This window comes from Panthera pardus, unplaced genomic scaffold (genome assembly GCF_024362965.1).
Source record: "Panthera pardus isolate Hobbes unplaced genomic scaffold, ASM2436296v1 HiC_scaffold_12, whole genome shotgun sequence".
Classification (NCBI taxonomy): domain Eukaryota; kingdom Metazoa; phylum Chordata; class Mammalia; order Carnivora; family Felidae; genus Panthera; species Panthera pardus.
The window spans coordinates 95,297,409-95,313,809 of NW_026526677.1; the positions used below are offsets into that span (position 1 = coordinate 95,297,409).

The following is a 16,401-nucleotide window of genomic DNA, read 5'->3' on the forward strand; positions in this document are numbered from 1 at the left end:
CGCGATCTGGGGACTCATTGAGCCGATACCCTCTTCCCAGTTAACATGAAAGCCGTCAGGAAGTGCTTCTCATGAGTCACTCCTCGCACAAAGCTCTCTACCTTCCTGTGTCATGCAATCCTTACAACAAACAGCTCAGGACGATCATCCCTTAGACAAGTGAGGAAACAGATGCTCAGGGATGCTAGGGAGCTCGGCCAAGGCAATAGGATTTTATTTTATTTTTTAAAGTCTATTTATTTTTGAGAGAGAGAAAGAAAACACGAGTGGGGGAAGGGGAGAGACAAACAGGCAGACACACACACACACACACACACACACACACACAGAATCTGAAGCAGGCTCCAGGCTCTGAGCTGTCAGCACAGAGCCTGACACGGGGCTGGAATTCACGAACCGTGAGATCATGACCTGAGCCGAAGTCGGACGCTCAACCGACCGAGCCACCCGGGTGCCCCTGTTGTTGTTTTTAAGTAAACCTCTATGCCCAACTCATGACCGGGGGGATCAAGAGTCCCATGCTCTACTGACTGAGCCAGCCAGGGGCTCCAGTAGGAGGCTTTTAAATTATAGAGTCGGGATTTGAACCCGGGCAGTTGGTCTGTGTCTCTTGTCCGTTCCTGTGCTGTAAAGCCTAAGCCTGGCAGACTCCCTTTGTTCTTCCATGTTGGGGAGTTCCAATGTTTTCATCACGTCTCTATAAAGAAACCTTTCTAACCTCTTGGTTGCCCCAGTGCCCTTCCCTGGACTTCCTCCAGAATTGGTTTTTCTCTCTCAATGCGCAGGAGCCCAAACCACCCAGCTGCCGACCCTACTGTTTACACAGAGCTTGGCGATAGGTCATCTCGCTTTGTTCTCCCAGCACTCCTGGTGGGGGCTCAGGCCAGCCAGGTCACAGAGCCAGGCTGAGCCCAGGACCTATGCCGCCGGCACACCCTTCTCCCCTCCCAGCTAAGGCTGCTTCTAGGTGCCGGGCTCAGCACTGTCCCCCCAGGGTACCCTGCATGTCTAGAAGGAGAATAACATTCCCAAAGCTTACTGGCTGATGTCCCAGGCCAATTCCACCCCTGAAGTCACTCTGGGTCCATTCATTCCTTCCTTCATTCATTCTATTCTCAGTGCATAAGCTCTCGCTTGGATGATTTTAGAGGTTCTCTTGGCTGCGGTTTTTCCGCCTCTGCTTTCCATTCTCCAATTACCAGCCCCCCTCCCCCACCACAGAGGCCACAACAATCTTCCTAAAATATTAACCTGGATCATGCCATGGTCTTGCTGACCCTGAGCTCCCATTGGCTTTACCTACCTCTCCCGCTGTTACCCCCGCACCTGTTACCTTTCTACGACGCAGCCCTGCTTCAGCCACCGGAACCCCGTGGTTGCCCGAAATACCCTGAAGCCCTCTCTGTCGAACCTTTGTCCACTTGGCTTTTTCTAGTGGGACTGTCCATACCTCCTTTTTTCTGTCTAGTGAACTTAAAATTAATTGAATGGAGTGACTCCCAGGTCCCTGCTCTTTCTTGCCAATGCTAATCAGAGAGAGGCAGCATCTCGTATCTCAGATAAGCCCTGCCTAAATGCAGGGCCTTAAATTTGTTCGCACTGAAGCACGTCAAGTCCTATCTTAGGAGTTCCTCCAATGGTCTACTCCCCCTGGCAGGGCACTTCCCCTCCAAAAGAGCTCTGAGTCATCTACGGATATGCAAGTTTCACTCCGAACTTCCTTTTCCAGATCATTCACAAATATGTTAAAGAAGCCCAGTCACGGGGATGAAAAGTATATCACAGGCAACAAAGTCGATAATGTTGTACGAACGTCGTGTATGGTGACAGACGGTAATTACTACATTTGTTGTGCCGAGCATAACGGACAGGGTTGTCCAAAGATTACGTTGTACATCTGAAACTAAGATGGCCCTGGATGTCAACTCTATTTCAAGTTTTTAAAAAAGGATAATCTTGGGGCGCCTGGGTGGCTCAGTCGGTTGAGCGTCCGTCTGACTTCGGCTCAGGTCACGATCTCACAGTTCGTGGGTTCGAGCCCCGGGTCGGGCTCTGTGCTGACACCTCAGAGCCTGGAGCCTGTTTCGGATTCTGTGTCTCCCTCTCTGTCTGCCCCTCCCCCACTCATGCTCTGTCTCTCTCTCTCTCTCTCTGTCAAAAATAAATAAACATAAAAAATTTTTTTTAAAAGGTGAGAGAGGGAATGTTCATTCATCCATTCATCTATCCCACATGTGTTAAGCATCTGAGGACTGGGTTTTGTGCCAGGCTCTGGGAAATTCAGCAACAGAGAAGACATAATTCCTGGCCTCAAGGAGCTCAGGTGGGACTGAAGACAATCGCGGTGCTCAGTGATGCATCTACACGGTCATTTACAGATTAACTTTGCCCCCAGAGGGGGCAGGACTTGAACTGGGCCTTGACGGATGAGTGGAATCTGCCATCCAGACAAGAAGGGAGAAGGAACGGCAGACACAGTGTGGGAAAGAGGGAAGGGGCTTGGAGGTCCAAGGTGGCCAACAGTGGGCTAGGGGAGGGGGCACAGGAGGAGAGAGGCACCTTACCCTTGTTCACGTTCTCACATGTTTGTTTCCAAAAGACTGTGTGTCAATAATATTACCTTAGTGATAACATTCAATATGAAAAGGCATATGGACTATGGCCTTCCCTCTGCCAGTAGCCAGAAAAAGCTAGAGCCTCAATTAAAAAACTAAGGAAAGAAAAGGAATTTATTCTGTCATCCTACGCTAACAACACCGCCATATTTCCATACATATTTGTGGGACCGCGACGGTATCCCCCCAGCGACTGTAAGCTCCCTGAGAGCAGAGACTTTGTAATGATCTGCATTGACTCTCAAGAGCCTTGACTTCCTGGTACATAGTAAGCACCCCATGAATACTTCCTGCTGGTTGCCAGGAACCAGCGTAGGTCCTTGGGGTAGAAAAAGAGACTAGATGTACTGCCTGCCATCCAAGTGAGGGGCTGAGTCTGCTCTACTGTGCTCTAGTTCCTTAGGAAGCCAGTTTTGGACTGGTAAAGAAATTGTTTCTGTTTTACAGGTTGGGGGGAAAAAAAGACATTGGGGCGCTTGGGTGGCTCAGTCAGTTAAGCATCCGACTTCAGCTCAGGTCATGATCTCACGGTTCGTGAGTTCGAGCCCCACGTCGGGCTCTGTGCTGGCAGCTCGGAGCCCGGCGCCTGCTTCGGATTCTGTGTCTCCCTCTCTCTGCCCCTCCCCTGCTTGTGCTCTGTCTCTCTCTCTCTCTCTCTCAAAAATAAATAAAATGTTAAAAAAAATATTTAAAAAGCATGTCATATAAATAAATGAACAAATAAAAGGGAAAAATGAAATAAAGTTGTTCTTAGACCTACAAAAGCTGAAAGAATTCATTGCCAGCATACCAGCAACCAAGCAATGTTAAAGGTTGCAAAATAATACTTTATTTTTTTTTTTTGCAAAATAACACTTTAGGTTATGTATATAACTATTCTTATTGTCTCTTTAAATAATAGACTTTAAAAAATAATAATGTAGTTTGTACATAAAAGTAAAATGCAGGGGGGCGCCTGGGTGGCTCAGTTGGTTAGGCATCTGACTTTGGCTCAGGTCATGACCTCACAGTTGGTGGGTTCGAGCCCTGCATCGGGCTCTGTGCTGACAGCTGGGAGCCTGGAGCCTGCTTCGGATTCTGTGTCTCCCTCTCTCTCTGCCCCTCCCTCGCTCAAGCTCTCTCTCTCTCTCTCTCTCAAAAAATAAATAAATGTAAAATAAAATAAAATAATAAAATAAAATAAGATAAAATAAGATAAAATAAATAAAAAGATCTTTCTACAAGCTGAGAGAGTTCTCCAGTTGACAGGAAAGGCCCCAGCAGCCCTCCTGGGCAGGCTCACAGACACTGATCTCACAGCATGCCTTCCTCTGCTTACTCAAGCAGCCGGGTGTGCTGGGAGGGCAGGAGCACTGGCATCCCCCGTGGGGGCGAGCCCTCCGCCTCAGCCGCCTTCCCCAGGCCCTGTGACGCACCCATGCTCACACACACACACACACACACACACACACACACACACACGCAGCCTGAGCTGTTAAAGTGACAGCACTCACATTTTCCATTTATTGGTGATTTCAAAACAGGAAGCCTCGGTGGGGAGCGGGGAGGAGTCGGCGAAGGGAGAGCTGCTGCAAAGGGGCCCAGGTGCATAGGCGGGACTCAGGCGGGAGATGTCACTGGCGCCAGTCTCCATGGACAGGAAAGGCCCCGGGCCCAGCCCAGCTCCTAAGCAGCATCGGTCTGGGGCCCGGCTGGGACTGTTCAGCGGGCCAGGCGGCAACAAAGACGCATCTCTCCCTGGGGCAGGGGTTTTCTGTGAGGAAGAAGGGAGCACCCTATGCCTTCCTGTCTGCCAACGCAGAGCCCCTTCTGAGGAAACCTCCTCGGGAGCCCTCCAGGACTGACTCCTGAGGGCCGGTGTCCCTGGCCCCTTAGGCCCTCTGCAACTTAACCCGGCCATGCCCCTTTGCAGTGGAATATTCTGTCTGATGCCCTGTCCCCACCCCCACTCTAACATGCAATTCGCCAGGGTTTCTAGTCTCAGCTCCTTGCGGCACCTCGCGTTTTGCAAAGTTGTTGCATCACCAGCGTGTCCTTCTATCTTCAGGACAGCTCCCCGAGGTTGCAAACGGCATGCCCATTTTACAGAGGCGGAAGCTGGGAGCAAAGAGAGTAAGCCACGTGTGCCGGCATTCCAGAAGCAGACCTTCTGATCTCAAACTCTTCATTTTCAAGGAAGTCCCAACTCCTATCTCCTACCTGGCTCTGAACCCAAGGTGTGTCTAAGATGGCCAGGGACGCCAGAACAGCCAGGGAGAAGAGTGAAGGTAAGAAGGGCTGAAAGGCGAGAAGGCATAAAGCGCACCCACGGGCTGGCGTGGCAAACAACCATGCACAGCCTGGGCCATGGGGGCACCAGCTTTACCCCGTCTCTCCTACGTCTATGTGCACATAGAGCAAACCACACACACACACACACACACACACACACACACACACACACACAAATCCTAGCTGGCCTGGCACCAGGAAGGGGGTAGGTCCATTTCCACAGTTTAATTGCCTGAGGAGCTTGGGGCTGATTTCCACAACTTACAGAGAAAGACGGAGAGGGAGCCACGGTAAGAGGACATTTCTAGGGGCGAATGACATTTCTGGAACTTGGCTTTCTCTGGCTCTCTGAGAGAAGGGGTTAAAAAATCATCATTTCCCTCAGCAGTGACCTTGCAGAGGAAGCTGCATGCTGTGTTTCTGCCAGAGGGTGCTCTGGAGGGCAGAGGAGGGGTGTCTGCAGGCTGCCCTGCCCGGCCAGCCCAGGACAATAAAATCTGGTGATAGCATGCCAGTGGCTGGAAGGAGACAGGAGGGGACAAAAAAAAAAAAAAAAAAAAAAAGAGACCAGGCTGGATTTTTCCGCCAGGCTAGCGTTTCTGTCAGACCACAACCTCCTTTTCTTGGCGCCCTCCCCTTTCAGGTTTCACAGATTGAACAGCCGGGACCCATAAAAGGGGACATTGTGGGTCACAGGAAAAAGGATGGGTTAGACTCAGGGGAAGCCCTGGAATTTCCTTGCCTGGAGATCTTCAAGACTCAAATGAGAGTCTCCTGAACCCGGGAGGATTTCTTGCTCTTCTCCTTGGCCTCTTTCCCTTCCCCTGTCTGGAATGCTCTCCAAATCTCTTTCTCGAAGTCCCGTCCTTTTCTTAAAAGCCTCTCCTGACCCTTCCAGGCTTCAGGGCTCCCTGAGGCCAGAGACCATGACCCTAGAGCCTTGCTGACTGACAGTGAGAAAGCAGACGCCCGAGAGGACCCTGGGTCCCACCCAACTCTGAGGGTCTGTCATCACGGTCTTTGACGAGGGTGGGGAGCGCCTTCTCAAGGTTGTGCTCTCGTGTCTGACAGGAGAGGTTAAACTCCAGCTTGTGTGGGTGGCGAAAAGATCTGGGCCAGAGGGGAGGACGGTTGTCCTAGAAGAATTGGGTTGGGTCACACACCAAGGAATTGCTCAAGGCTGGTTTCGCCGGTCAGCAAAAGGGTCCAGGAAGCAGAACCCGTGGGAGGGAAAAGAAACTGGGCTGCTCACTCCAAAAGCCTGGCCACCCAAGTTCAGCAAGTTCACGTTCCTGGGGCCTTGCGGGAGGGAAGGGGAACAGCTGGGCTCCTTGCTATAGGTCTGTGCTTTTCCAAGCAAAGCGTCACGGAGCCTCATCATCCAAAGAGATCAACACGCCTACTGGGAGACTAACGAAGATCTCAAATCTGGAGTATTCGATTACTAACGCAGGTCCTGGGCACTGGGAGGTTGAAAAACCACCATATGAACGGAGTTAGATCTGAAAGCAAGCGGCTTGATCTCTCACCACACACATCAGCTGAACTGTGCCGTGAACCTGATGTTTGTTTATTAGTAAACAACCAGCACCAGTGTGCTATTTTTGTGGTCGATTTCTTTGTTTGGGTTCATTTCCTTTTTGAAACATTTCATTAATATATTTGTACCACAATCAAATTCATGATTCTTAAAATTCACTAGGAGGCAAAACACAAAACAAAACTCAGAGCATGAAAATATTCTACGAAGGGAGAGTAAATGGAACAGATATATATATATATTTTTTTTTTTTTTTCTGTGCAAGTTTCTTGTAGAAATCTGAATCCCGTCACAACTTTTTGTCCTTAAACTAACTGGAGGCTAAAGCCTATCTTTATTCCTTGATTTTTAATTGGAGAATACATTTGACCATTTTTAAGGTGAAAACAGTAAACGACTTAGAAGTACTTTTCTACCTCGTTGGGGTTTACTTTGATGACTGAAAATCAAGGGTCTCAGGATGCTGTTTGCAAGTAAGTAGGAATCAAAATTTCTAAGAACAACAAGCTTTTAAGTTAGGTCTCTTGTCCCAAACCTCCTGTCTCATTTACACAATTATCTCCCAGTAAAACAGGGCTTATGCTGAAAACATGCGTGGGGGCACCTGGATGGCTCAGTCGGTTAAGCGTCGGACTCTTGATTTCGGCTCAGGTCGTGATCTCACGGTTCGTGGGTTCGAGCCCCGCATGAGGCTCTGTGCTGACAATGTGTAGCCTGCATGGGATTCTCTCTTTCTCTCTCTCTCTCTGCCCCTCCCCACTCGCTCTCAAAATAAATAAAAGTAAACTTAAACCAGTGTGTCTAAATAGGGTCCTATCTCACTTTAAAAGGAATGCAGTTACATCTTTATAAAAAAATTAACATGCAAAGATGGATCTACTAATGCCACATCTGGCCTCATCCCCCCAGAGGCATCACCCCCACTCTGCCTTCCACTTTGCTACCCCACTGCCCGCAGGAGCCAGCGCCCAGCTCTCCTGCCACGATGCTTCAGAGTCCACAGACCCTCGAGTAGGATGGTCTGTGTTCAGATCCTTGCTGTGTCATCGGGTGATTGCGGGCAAGTTACTCAAGCCCTCTAAGCATCGCTTGGCTCCCGTGTAAGATGGGGACAGTCATGGGACCTGCCTCTTAAGGTTGTTCTGGGACTCAAACGAACTAAAACAAAGCACTTAGCACCCTGCTTGGCCCATACTGGACTCTCAGTGAACATTTTGTGGGCATTCTCATCCTGGAACAACAAATGATTCACGCTTCTCGGGGCCAAACGTCCACTTTCAAATTACATGCTGGGTTCCTCAAGAAAACAGGTCAGGAAAGCCCGTCCCCTTTTTCTTCACCTGGGAAAATGAAGCTCCCACATCAGGAGTCCATTCAAATATCAGCTTTGCTTGAGTATTTTCTTTAAAAAAGACTTTTTTTAATGTTTATTTTTGAGAGAGACAGATAGACTGTGAATAGAGGAGGGGCAGAGAGAGAGGGAGACACAGAATCCAAAGCAGGCTCCAGGCTCCGAGCTGTCAGCCCAGAGCCCGATGCAGGGCTTGAACTCATGAAGAGTGAGATCATGACCTGAGCCAAAATCAGATGCTTAACCAAATGAGCCACCCAGGTGCCCCGGAAGTATTTTCTTGTAGCTGCCCATCCCCCACCCACTTTGAAGCTGGTCGGTAGCTCCTACTTAACTGAGCCATAATCGACTGAACCTATTATGTCTTTGGGTCTTGCTCTGCCACAAAATCTGGGACCATTTAGAACGCAGAACTGAATGTTGTTCCTCTCTGCACTATGGACGCCAAGCGCCCAAGCAGACACTCAATAAATATTTATTGAATGAATAAAACAAAATGGAATCAAATGACATCTGCATGGATGCCAGGATGTATAGAGCATATGGCTTTGGAGAAATGTAATCCATATTACATCTTTTCCAGAAGCCAGTTATTTCGGGCTGGAAATGAATTTAACCAAACCAGATGTCGTGGAAGACAGGAGAAAAAGAGAAATTGGGAGAAAAATTAGGGGAATGGCTTCAGGGTTTTGCTCCCTTTCCAGGAAGGATGTGTTCTCCATCTTGTAGGTAAATGCCTTCGTGGCTTTATGGGAAAGGGCTACCCTTGAGCCACTGCCCAGCCCCAAACACAAGCATCCGTGCATCAAGACACGTTGGTACAAAGCACGTGAAACACATCAATCCTCCAAATCAGGGAGGGGGCGGGGATGACACATTAGCCCTATTCTGGAAAGGAAACTTTTTGGAAGACGAGATTGTTGTTTAATTTTCGTACAGTACAGAACCGCAGGAAGCCAAACTAGCTCTTCTGAAAATCAGGCGAGAGCAAGGCCTTCGGGTACGCTACCAAGAGTGGGAGGGGAGGCAGGATGGGAATGGGAAGGACATTGACCGAAGAGTTCATTGTACGCTAACCACCATCCTGGATACTTGACATAAAATAATAATGCGCCAAAGAACCTTAGAGGTAAACAGTACCACCCCCACTCTCTTGATGGGGAAACTGAGTCTCAGCGAGGTTAAATGACCGAGGCAAGGTCGCACGCTCCCAAGTGGTTTTTTGCTTGGTCTTAAAACTCTTCGGTCGACAATCACAGTGTGGATAGCTTTTCCCTAAATCCTTCTCCGCTAGAGCCCATCCCTCCCTCCCTCTTCTGTTAATTTTCCTGAAACAAGGTGAGCTAAACGTATTCCTTTAAAACTGCCAGCGGTTCCCTTACATTCATAAAACAAAAACTCAAAGACTCCAACTCCATTCATGGTACATTCTCCATGAATGTACAGGCTCCGCTGGGAGAATGTACAGGGAGGCTCCGCTCCCCCTGTAACTCGTCCTGCCTCTTCGCAGCCATCAATCACACTTGACCGTGGTCCCGTCATACTTCCCGCCAGCTTCTTTGGCTCATGCCTGTCCAGTGTCGTTCCCTTTATCCCCACGAAAACCAATGCATCTTCTGCTGCACCTTCCCCTTCTTCCTCCCTGCGAACTCCTCCTCACATCCCAATGATCCGCCCCCACCCTCTATCTCACTTTTCTTACTAGAAGCTACTGTAATCTGGCGCCTCGCCACTAAAACCGGCTCTAGAAACAGTGTGAAAAATAACGGCCCCTGTTCACTGAGCCTTTAGATGCTGATCTGAATACGGAACAATCACGCCCAAGTGTAGGCGAGGCTCCGTGTAAAATTCAGTGACTTGTCTAAGGTCACTCAGTAAGTAGCAGTGAGAATCTGGGTCACTAGGGTCTGGTCCACCGGGCTTTTCGCATTTCAGTCTCTCGTGACTTCTCAAGAGCATTTCACGTCACTGACGCTCCCTTCACCGCTCTCTGTTTTTTACTGCCCTGACTCTACGCTTTTGGTTTTTCCTCGGATTTCCCTAGCTATACCTTCTCAGCTTCCTTTGAAAGCTCGACTCCTCTGCAGGCACTTTGGTTGCTGGTATTCCTCGAGAGACTCTGTGCGGTTTTCCTTTACACATTCTGTGCGTTCTCTGTAGGAGATCTGAGCCATTCGCTGGGCTAAAAGTCCCACCTCTCCATTCCAATGTTGCCCTAATCCCTAGGTACCACCCTTTTCTCTTTCTTAACCTTTGGGCTTCCATCACATGTCCTGGAATGTATAATCAGTACTTGAACATCTTGCTTGTACCGAAACCTCGTGTATTCAAACACCAAACTCGCCTTGCCCCCTCCCAACCTGCTTCTTTCCAGATTCTTTTGGTTAATGCCACACCATCCACCCAACTTCCCAAGTTATAAGCTCCAGATCAACCTTGACTTCTCCGCCCTTGCTTCCTTCTCAGATGCAATTAATCGCTAAGTCCTGTCCAGGTCTGCCTCCGAAATCGCACACCTGTTCTCTCCAATCTGCTGTCCCCTCTCGGTGCTAACCCACCGTCACCTGTCTGACTACTGCAACGGTGTGTCTGTCCTAACAGATCTGTTCCTTTCAGCTTTGCCCTTTGCAATGTATTCTCCAGTTATGCAGTAATCTCACCACTCTTCTGCTTACAACCTCGATAGCTCCCTATACCCTTTGGGATAAATCTCCAGAACCTTAACCTGGTAAATAAACCTGTGTGATCTATTCTGGCCCCGCCCGGCCTTCCTTCAGGCCACTCCCCCTGCTCTTATGGGCCATTCACATTAGATGTCTTTCAGTTCCTTGAACATGCCTCATTTTTCCACCACTGAGCAAGCGGACACATACTTCTCTCTTCGGGAACACTCCCCTACGCTGGTATCTCTACTCACCTGTCATGTCTCAGCTTAAACCTTCTGGGTTTGCTTTCCCTGATACCTCAGACTAATCTCTCCGTTGTTTATTCTCATGACAGCCCGTATTTCTCTTTTCCAGTATTCACCCTGCTTATAATTCCTTATTTAATGTTTTTTCTTCCTCCTTCTCATGTATATGTATTTGACAGCTATTCTCAGTGCCTGAGACCTACATGGCACGTGATAGATGCTCAGTAAAAATGAACAGCCTGGCACAAACCCCCGGTGTGAAATCCTCCCGAGTCCCCCCCTGGCTTCTTCTATGCCCTTGTAGCCCTTTCGTTTTCACTCAGCCTTGGTTAATATTTACTGTTTTACAGGTCTTCCTCCTCCATGAGTTTATCATGAGCTTCTTGAGGAAGAAGACCAGGTCTTCATCCTTCACGGTGCCAACGATGTTTGTTGAATTGAAGAAGAAAGAGCTGAAAGCCTAAGCCCCGTACAAGTCCCCAGACAAAAAGGTCAGAAATGTGGAATGAGGCTGTGCTTTGGCAGATGTTAGCTTGTAACTGTCCACGTCAAACACTGGCCATACCAGTGAGGTGAACAGAAATTAGGAAACACTCACGGCTTCCCTCATCTTCCTCATGCCCAGTCCTCAAGCAGGAACCAAGGCATCCTGAGTGAGGCCGACTGCACTTCCTCTGCTCCACCTGCATGCTCCCCTGACTCGGGCCAGACTGTTTCTCACCTGCCGAGTCCACTCTGGTTTCCCCTAGCCTTTCCTCCCTCTTGTACACCATCCTCCTTGCTGGCAGGGTCATTATTCTAGAACTTAGATTTGACCGTATTACCTCTGCTTAAGCCTTCGGACTCCCTGTTAACTGAAAGATATCATCTTTTCCACATGGCATCCGAGGTGCTCCATGGTGGTGCCCCAATCCACCCTTCTAGACTCGACCCTGCCATTTTCCTCCCAGGTCCCCTACATCTCAACAACCCTGAACTCTCTCTCTCTCCCTCGATACGTCGTTTCCTTCCTTGTCTTTGCGCATGCTGGGCCCCTCTGCCCAGAAAACTGCTCCCCCTTCTCCACACAGACATGTTCTCTACACACTTTTCTATATCCAGCCCAAATAGCTCTCTGTGCAACACAGTGGAGTTAATTGTTCCCACCAAGGCCTCATAGATCTGTCTGGGTATCCATTAAGCTGTGTGTTCGTTTACACAACCCAAAGAACATAGGACGATGTCTTTTACTTCTTTGATCTCCAACACCTATCCTATACTGGGTGCTCAAGAAATGTTGAATAAATAAAGGAATAAAGTCTCAGTCTTTGTGAGTCAGGTTGGTGGAACAGGCCTTCCTATCTGTCTAGGCTTTTGTTTCTTCCCTTAACTACAAGATGGTGTATTTAGCCTTTCTTCATGACAAGCTGTTCTCATTAGAGAAGAGTTATATTATTCTAGCTTTCAGTCACCCACTGGCTGATGGGTTATCCAATGGAAACTCTGTTGCCCGTCTACTATAAGAATTGCAAATGAAAGCAGCTTAGTGTGCTAAAAACAAGATCTTAAGTACATTCGAAGGGCAAATAAACAAATGGGGAAGGTATGCCATTGGTATTATATGTGATTGCTTTAATGTCATTTTGCTGATAATTTATGCAGTTCCCCTTCTCTAGTCAACCCCTTAAGTGCAAATAATTGAGGGTTGTCAAAACATTTTCAATAACTCTGACCTTTGCACATATACAGTGAGTAAGAAGGTGTAGCAAAATTACAGGCCTTCAAAAAGGGGAAAGGTTCACTCCTGAATTGCTTAAGAAATGACAAAATGAGTTCATATAAAGCTTGATAGGGAACAGGAAGTTAAAAAAAAAAACCGTGATAAGGAAAGAGAAATGCTGACCCAGAAAAGATGATCTGAAAATGCAGAGGGAAACTTTTTTGACACAGATGTAATGTAAGATCATTGCTCTGAGGTGTTTTTTTTTTTTTTTTTTTTTTTAAGATAGGGCTATAAAAGTGAGAATTGAACTCATGATTCTGTAAGACAAGCATGTCTGATGAGCGGGGAGAAATGGTTATTCACTCTACTGGAATTGCTTTAATGGAAACTTCTTGATGAGAGTTGTGTCTTAAAATACTCATCCAGTGATGAGGAGTTATTTCAAGATGTGAAGTCAAGGAGGTGGTTGCAGTGAGGTTCGTGTGTGAAGCACGCCATGTCTTTAGGATGCCGAGCGGAGCCAGATGAAGAATGTGCCAACAACTGTTCCCACTGGCCTTTTTGGACAGCTGGTTCCCATCCCAGTGACATACTGGCAGCCATCAGCAACTAGTAAATCTATGAATGCCGCCCAAGCAAAAGGGCGGGGTGAGGCCTTGAGCTCCTTCCTTTCTCCTTGGTAATCCCCATCTGCCCAGCAGAGTCCTTCCCTCTGGCTCAGCCGTCCTAAACTCTTCTCCATTCTCTCTCTCTACTACAACAGTAGACAAGGCCCCCAGTAGACCTCCGGGCCTCCAGCCCGCTTTCTGTGCTCATGAGAACCAACAGCTTTTGAAGCGCAACTCTCAAGAGAGGAGAAATTAAATTTCAACTGTCCAATTCGGCTGTCCCTGTTCCGGTGCGTCATTCAAGACCCAGGTCAATGTCCCCTCCTCTGATGCTTCTTCCAGTTCTCCCAGGCAGCAAGACACTACTTCTCCTGTGTTAATACGTTTCTGTACATGCCTCCACTTTCATAGACTCCTATCGCTACTATGGTAATCTGGTTGCACACCTTGGGTGCCCTTAAAGTCAAAGACTCCAAGTCTCCATTCCCCCAAGCCTAGCACAAGGCGTCTCAGTATGTGCCTGTGGAATGCATGTGCATATGAATACACCTCCGAATGAAGAGCAACCGTGGGCAGATTTTGTCTGTTGACATCCTTTTGAAGACAAGAGCCGAACATGTTGAATGGCAGCCATTGCCCATGTGAAACATGAATTCGGGCTGAGGTTTGGTGCAAGGTGCCTGAGCCACATAAACAAGCAAACTGGAGGGCTGGGATTGGTTTCCAGTAACTTATCAGTGACATACTTGGGGATGTGAACACTCCCCTTTCCAAAGTCAATACCCAGTCCTTGCCAGACATCTTCTCCTGAAGCACTTATTAAACGGGGCGCCACGGAGCTCCAGAAATAAAGGAGCTTGAAGAAAGCACTTTGCATTTATGATGGTTTGGATTAAAATTTAATTGGGTCTGAGATGGACTGAGTGGGAAGCTAAGGTGAGTTTCCTAGTGCAAAGGGGAGCTCATTTTCTGTTTGTGTGAGGTTACCTATGTGTTCACCCCACCCCTACACTCGCTCCCCATATCCACAGTCCTTTCTCAATTCCTATTTAGCACAAGGCTTTGGATCTCTAAAGAGAGGAAGGCCAATTACGTAACCCATGTGGGTGGGAGACATTGACCCTGATATGCCAAAGGCCTTTAAAACCTTCTGTTTGATATGATGTAGGTACAGTGGTGGGTACACCATAATAGGTCAGAAATTTCAATACTATTCATTGGAAGAGATGGAAAGGTTTCACGGGTGGGAGAGAAGGAGGGAAGGTAGAATTCTAGCACTAATTTGAAGAGAAGGAGCCATTTGGGGAAACTAGAAGTTTAAAAATAGCTCACCTTTGGGGCACCTGGGTGGCTCAGTCAGTTAAGCGGCCGACTCTTGATCTCTGCTCAGGTCATGATCTCACAGTTTGCGAGATCAAGCCCTGTGTTGAGCTCTGTCCTGACAGCACGGAACCTGCTGGGGATTCGCGCTCTCTCTCTTTCTCTCTCTCTCTCTGCCCCTCCCCCACTTGCTTGCAAGAGCTCTCTCTCAAAAAAACTTAAAAAAAAATAGCTCAACTTTTTAGGTCTTATGGCTAATCCTTATCAAGTGGCATCCATAGGAATGAGCATAGGAATGGGCATAGGAAATTTCAGGGGAAGACTTTTAGGATAAAGTTGTTGGCATACCCAGGCAACCCTCACTTTAAGGCTATTTTAAATGGGCTTGTCGGCTTATATAATTGAGGCTTGTTGGGAGCTGGAAGAGGGGTGGTGGGAAAACCATGATTTCATCTCCGTTATAAACACAGGAAATAAGTGTGCCACGGAAGGACTTCATAGGTTGTGTTTTACAAGCTGCGGGAAATGCCATGGGCGAACCTAAGCCTACCTTACGGTGAGATGAAGTCCAGCCAGGAGCAAAATTCCTGAGTCTCAGTTAAGATATTGATACCTAAAATGTGAAGAGTAGAAAGGGAAGCCTGGGGAAGCCTGGCTGACTCAGTGGGTAGAGCCTGTGATTCTTGATCTTGGGGTTGTGAGTTCGAGCCCCATGTTGGATGTAGGAAAAAACAAAAAAAGGGAGGTCCAGATACCCCCTGTCTAAATGTCTGAAAGTAATAAATCAAGTGAACAAACTGGTCAATTAAATAGGTCTTACCCTCCTACTTGACAAATATCCCTTCATAACGGCCCGATTAGATTTCTCAAGCTGCTTGGCATTCTGTGCAAGAGATAGCAGCCAACAACCCCGGATTCCTCTCTACCTGTGGTGTGCCCCCATCCACATTACACTCTGCCCCTGGCTTCTTTGGGTACCAAGAGGGGCCCCACATGCACGTGGATGGACACCCCAGGAGTATGTCAAAGGTCTGTCTGTACCTCCATGAATAGCTGCACCTTGGTCATCCTCAGGGTTAGAAGTATCTGTCCTCAGGAGGCCAGACATGAGGAAGAAACCCAAGAAACGGGTTCTCAGTCATTTGGGTCTCCAATACCCCATATGTAGCATTTTTGTCGGGAGCGGCGAGGGGATACCTGGGAGGACACGGGCTCCAGGCAAGCAAATCTCCGTGAACCTAAGAAGTCTTCATCTATACTAAAGGGCATGGCCATAGGAAGCCCAGAATGGAGACTTCGGGTCAAGAGCAGGTCCAGGTACAAAAGCTTCATGAACGAGTCACGTGAGAGAGAGCAAAGGGAAATGAACTAGGAAGTGACATCCCTACGTTGTACAGGCTGTGCGTGACTGCAGATCCTTCCGTAGAACTATTGGCGGGCAGAAGTAGCGACAGGGTCACGGTTGGGGGTGTGGGGGAGAGGAAAGGGCCAGATACGGACCGAGGGGTGAGTAAGGAATCAGATATATGTATCGCAACGCGCTGAAGAGATAAGTTCTGTGGCACAGCGTTGGTAATGCGTTTCGTGACAGCTGAGCGAGAGAATCTGCCTCGGGATGGGCCTCTCTGGGGGAGTCTGAGGGGCCAGCCTGTGGCAGAAATGGAACCAGAGATGGCACTTGTGTCCACCTGGCAGCCGCTTCCAGAGACAGGGGTGAGCTGGGCATCGGTGACATCACAAAGACAGATGTGCTCAAGAGGAAGCGTTCCAGTCCTTCCGGGTATCCTCTGAGATAAGTAACTAGGAACTCAGGCCAATTACTCTGGGGCCTCCGTACCCTCATCCTGATCCGGTCAGCCATGCAGTGCCAGCCTCCGTTCTGTCAGGAAGGGGTTTCGCTGAAAGTAGGGAGGGCAAGGGTAGACACCCAGGCCCTATTTTTAAAGAAGACTGTTTATTCTGGAATTTTCCAGACACATACAAAAGCAGAGGGTATTGTATGACAACCCCACCCCGACCCCTTCAACGATTAACCATGATCAACGTTTTGTCAAACCGTTGGTCTATTCCCCGGCTTTCTCCC

General features: G+C 48.4%; 1 protein-coding gene and 1 long non-coding RNA gene across 3 annotated transcripts in view; one reads left to right on the forward strand and one right to left on the reverse strand.

Moving 5' to 3' along the window:
• UBASH3B (ubiquitin associated and SH3 domain containing B) overlaps window positions 1–16,401 on the reverse strand; it is a 139,824-nt gene that overhangs the window by 58,156 nt on the left and 65,267 nt on the right. The gene's annotated exons all lie outside the window — the stretch shown is intronic.
• On the forward strand, window positions 4,197–7,198 carry LOC128776209 (uncharacterized). Its single transcript, XR_008421273.1, has 3 exons — window positions 4,197–4,882; window positions 6,807–6,899; window positions 7,001–7,198. It is a non-coding gene; the product is annotated as an uncharacterized LOC128776209 (long non-coding RNA).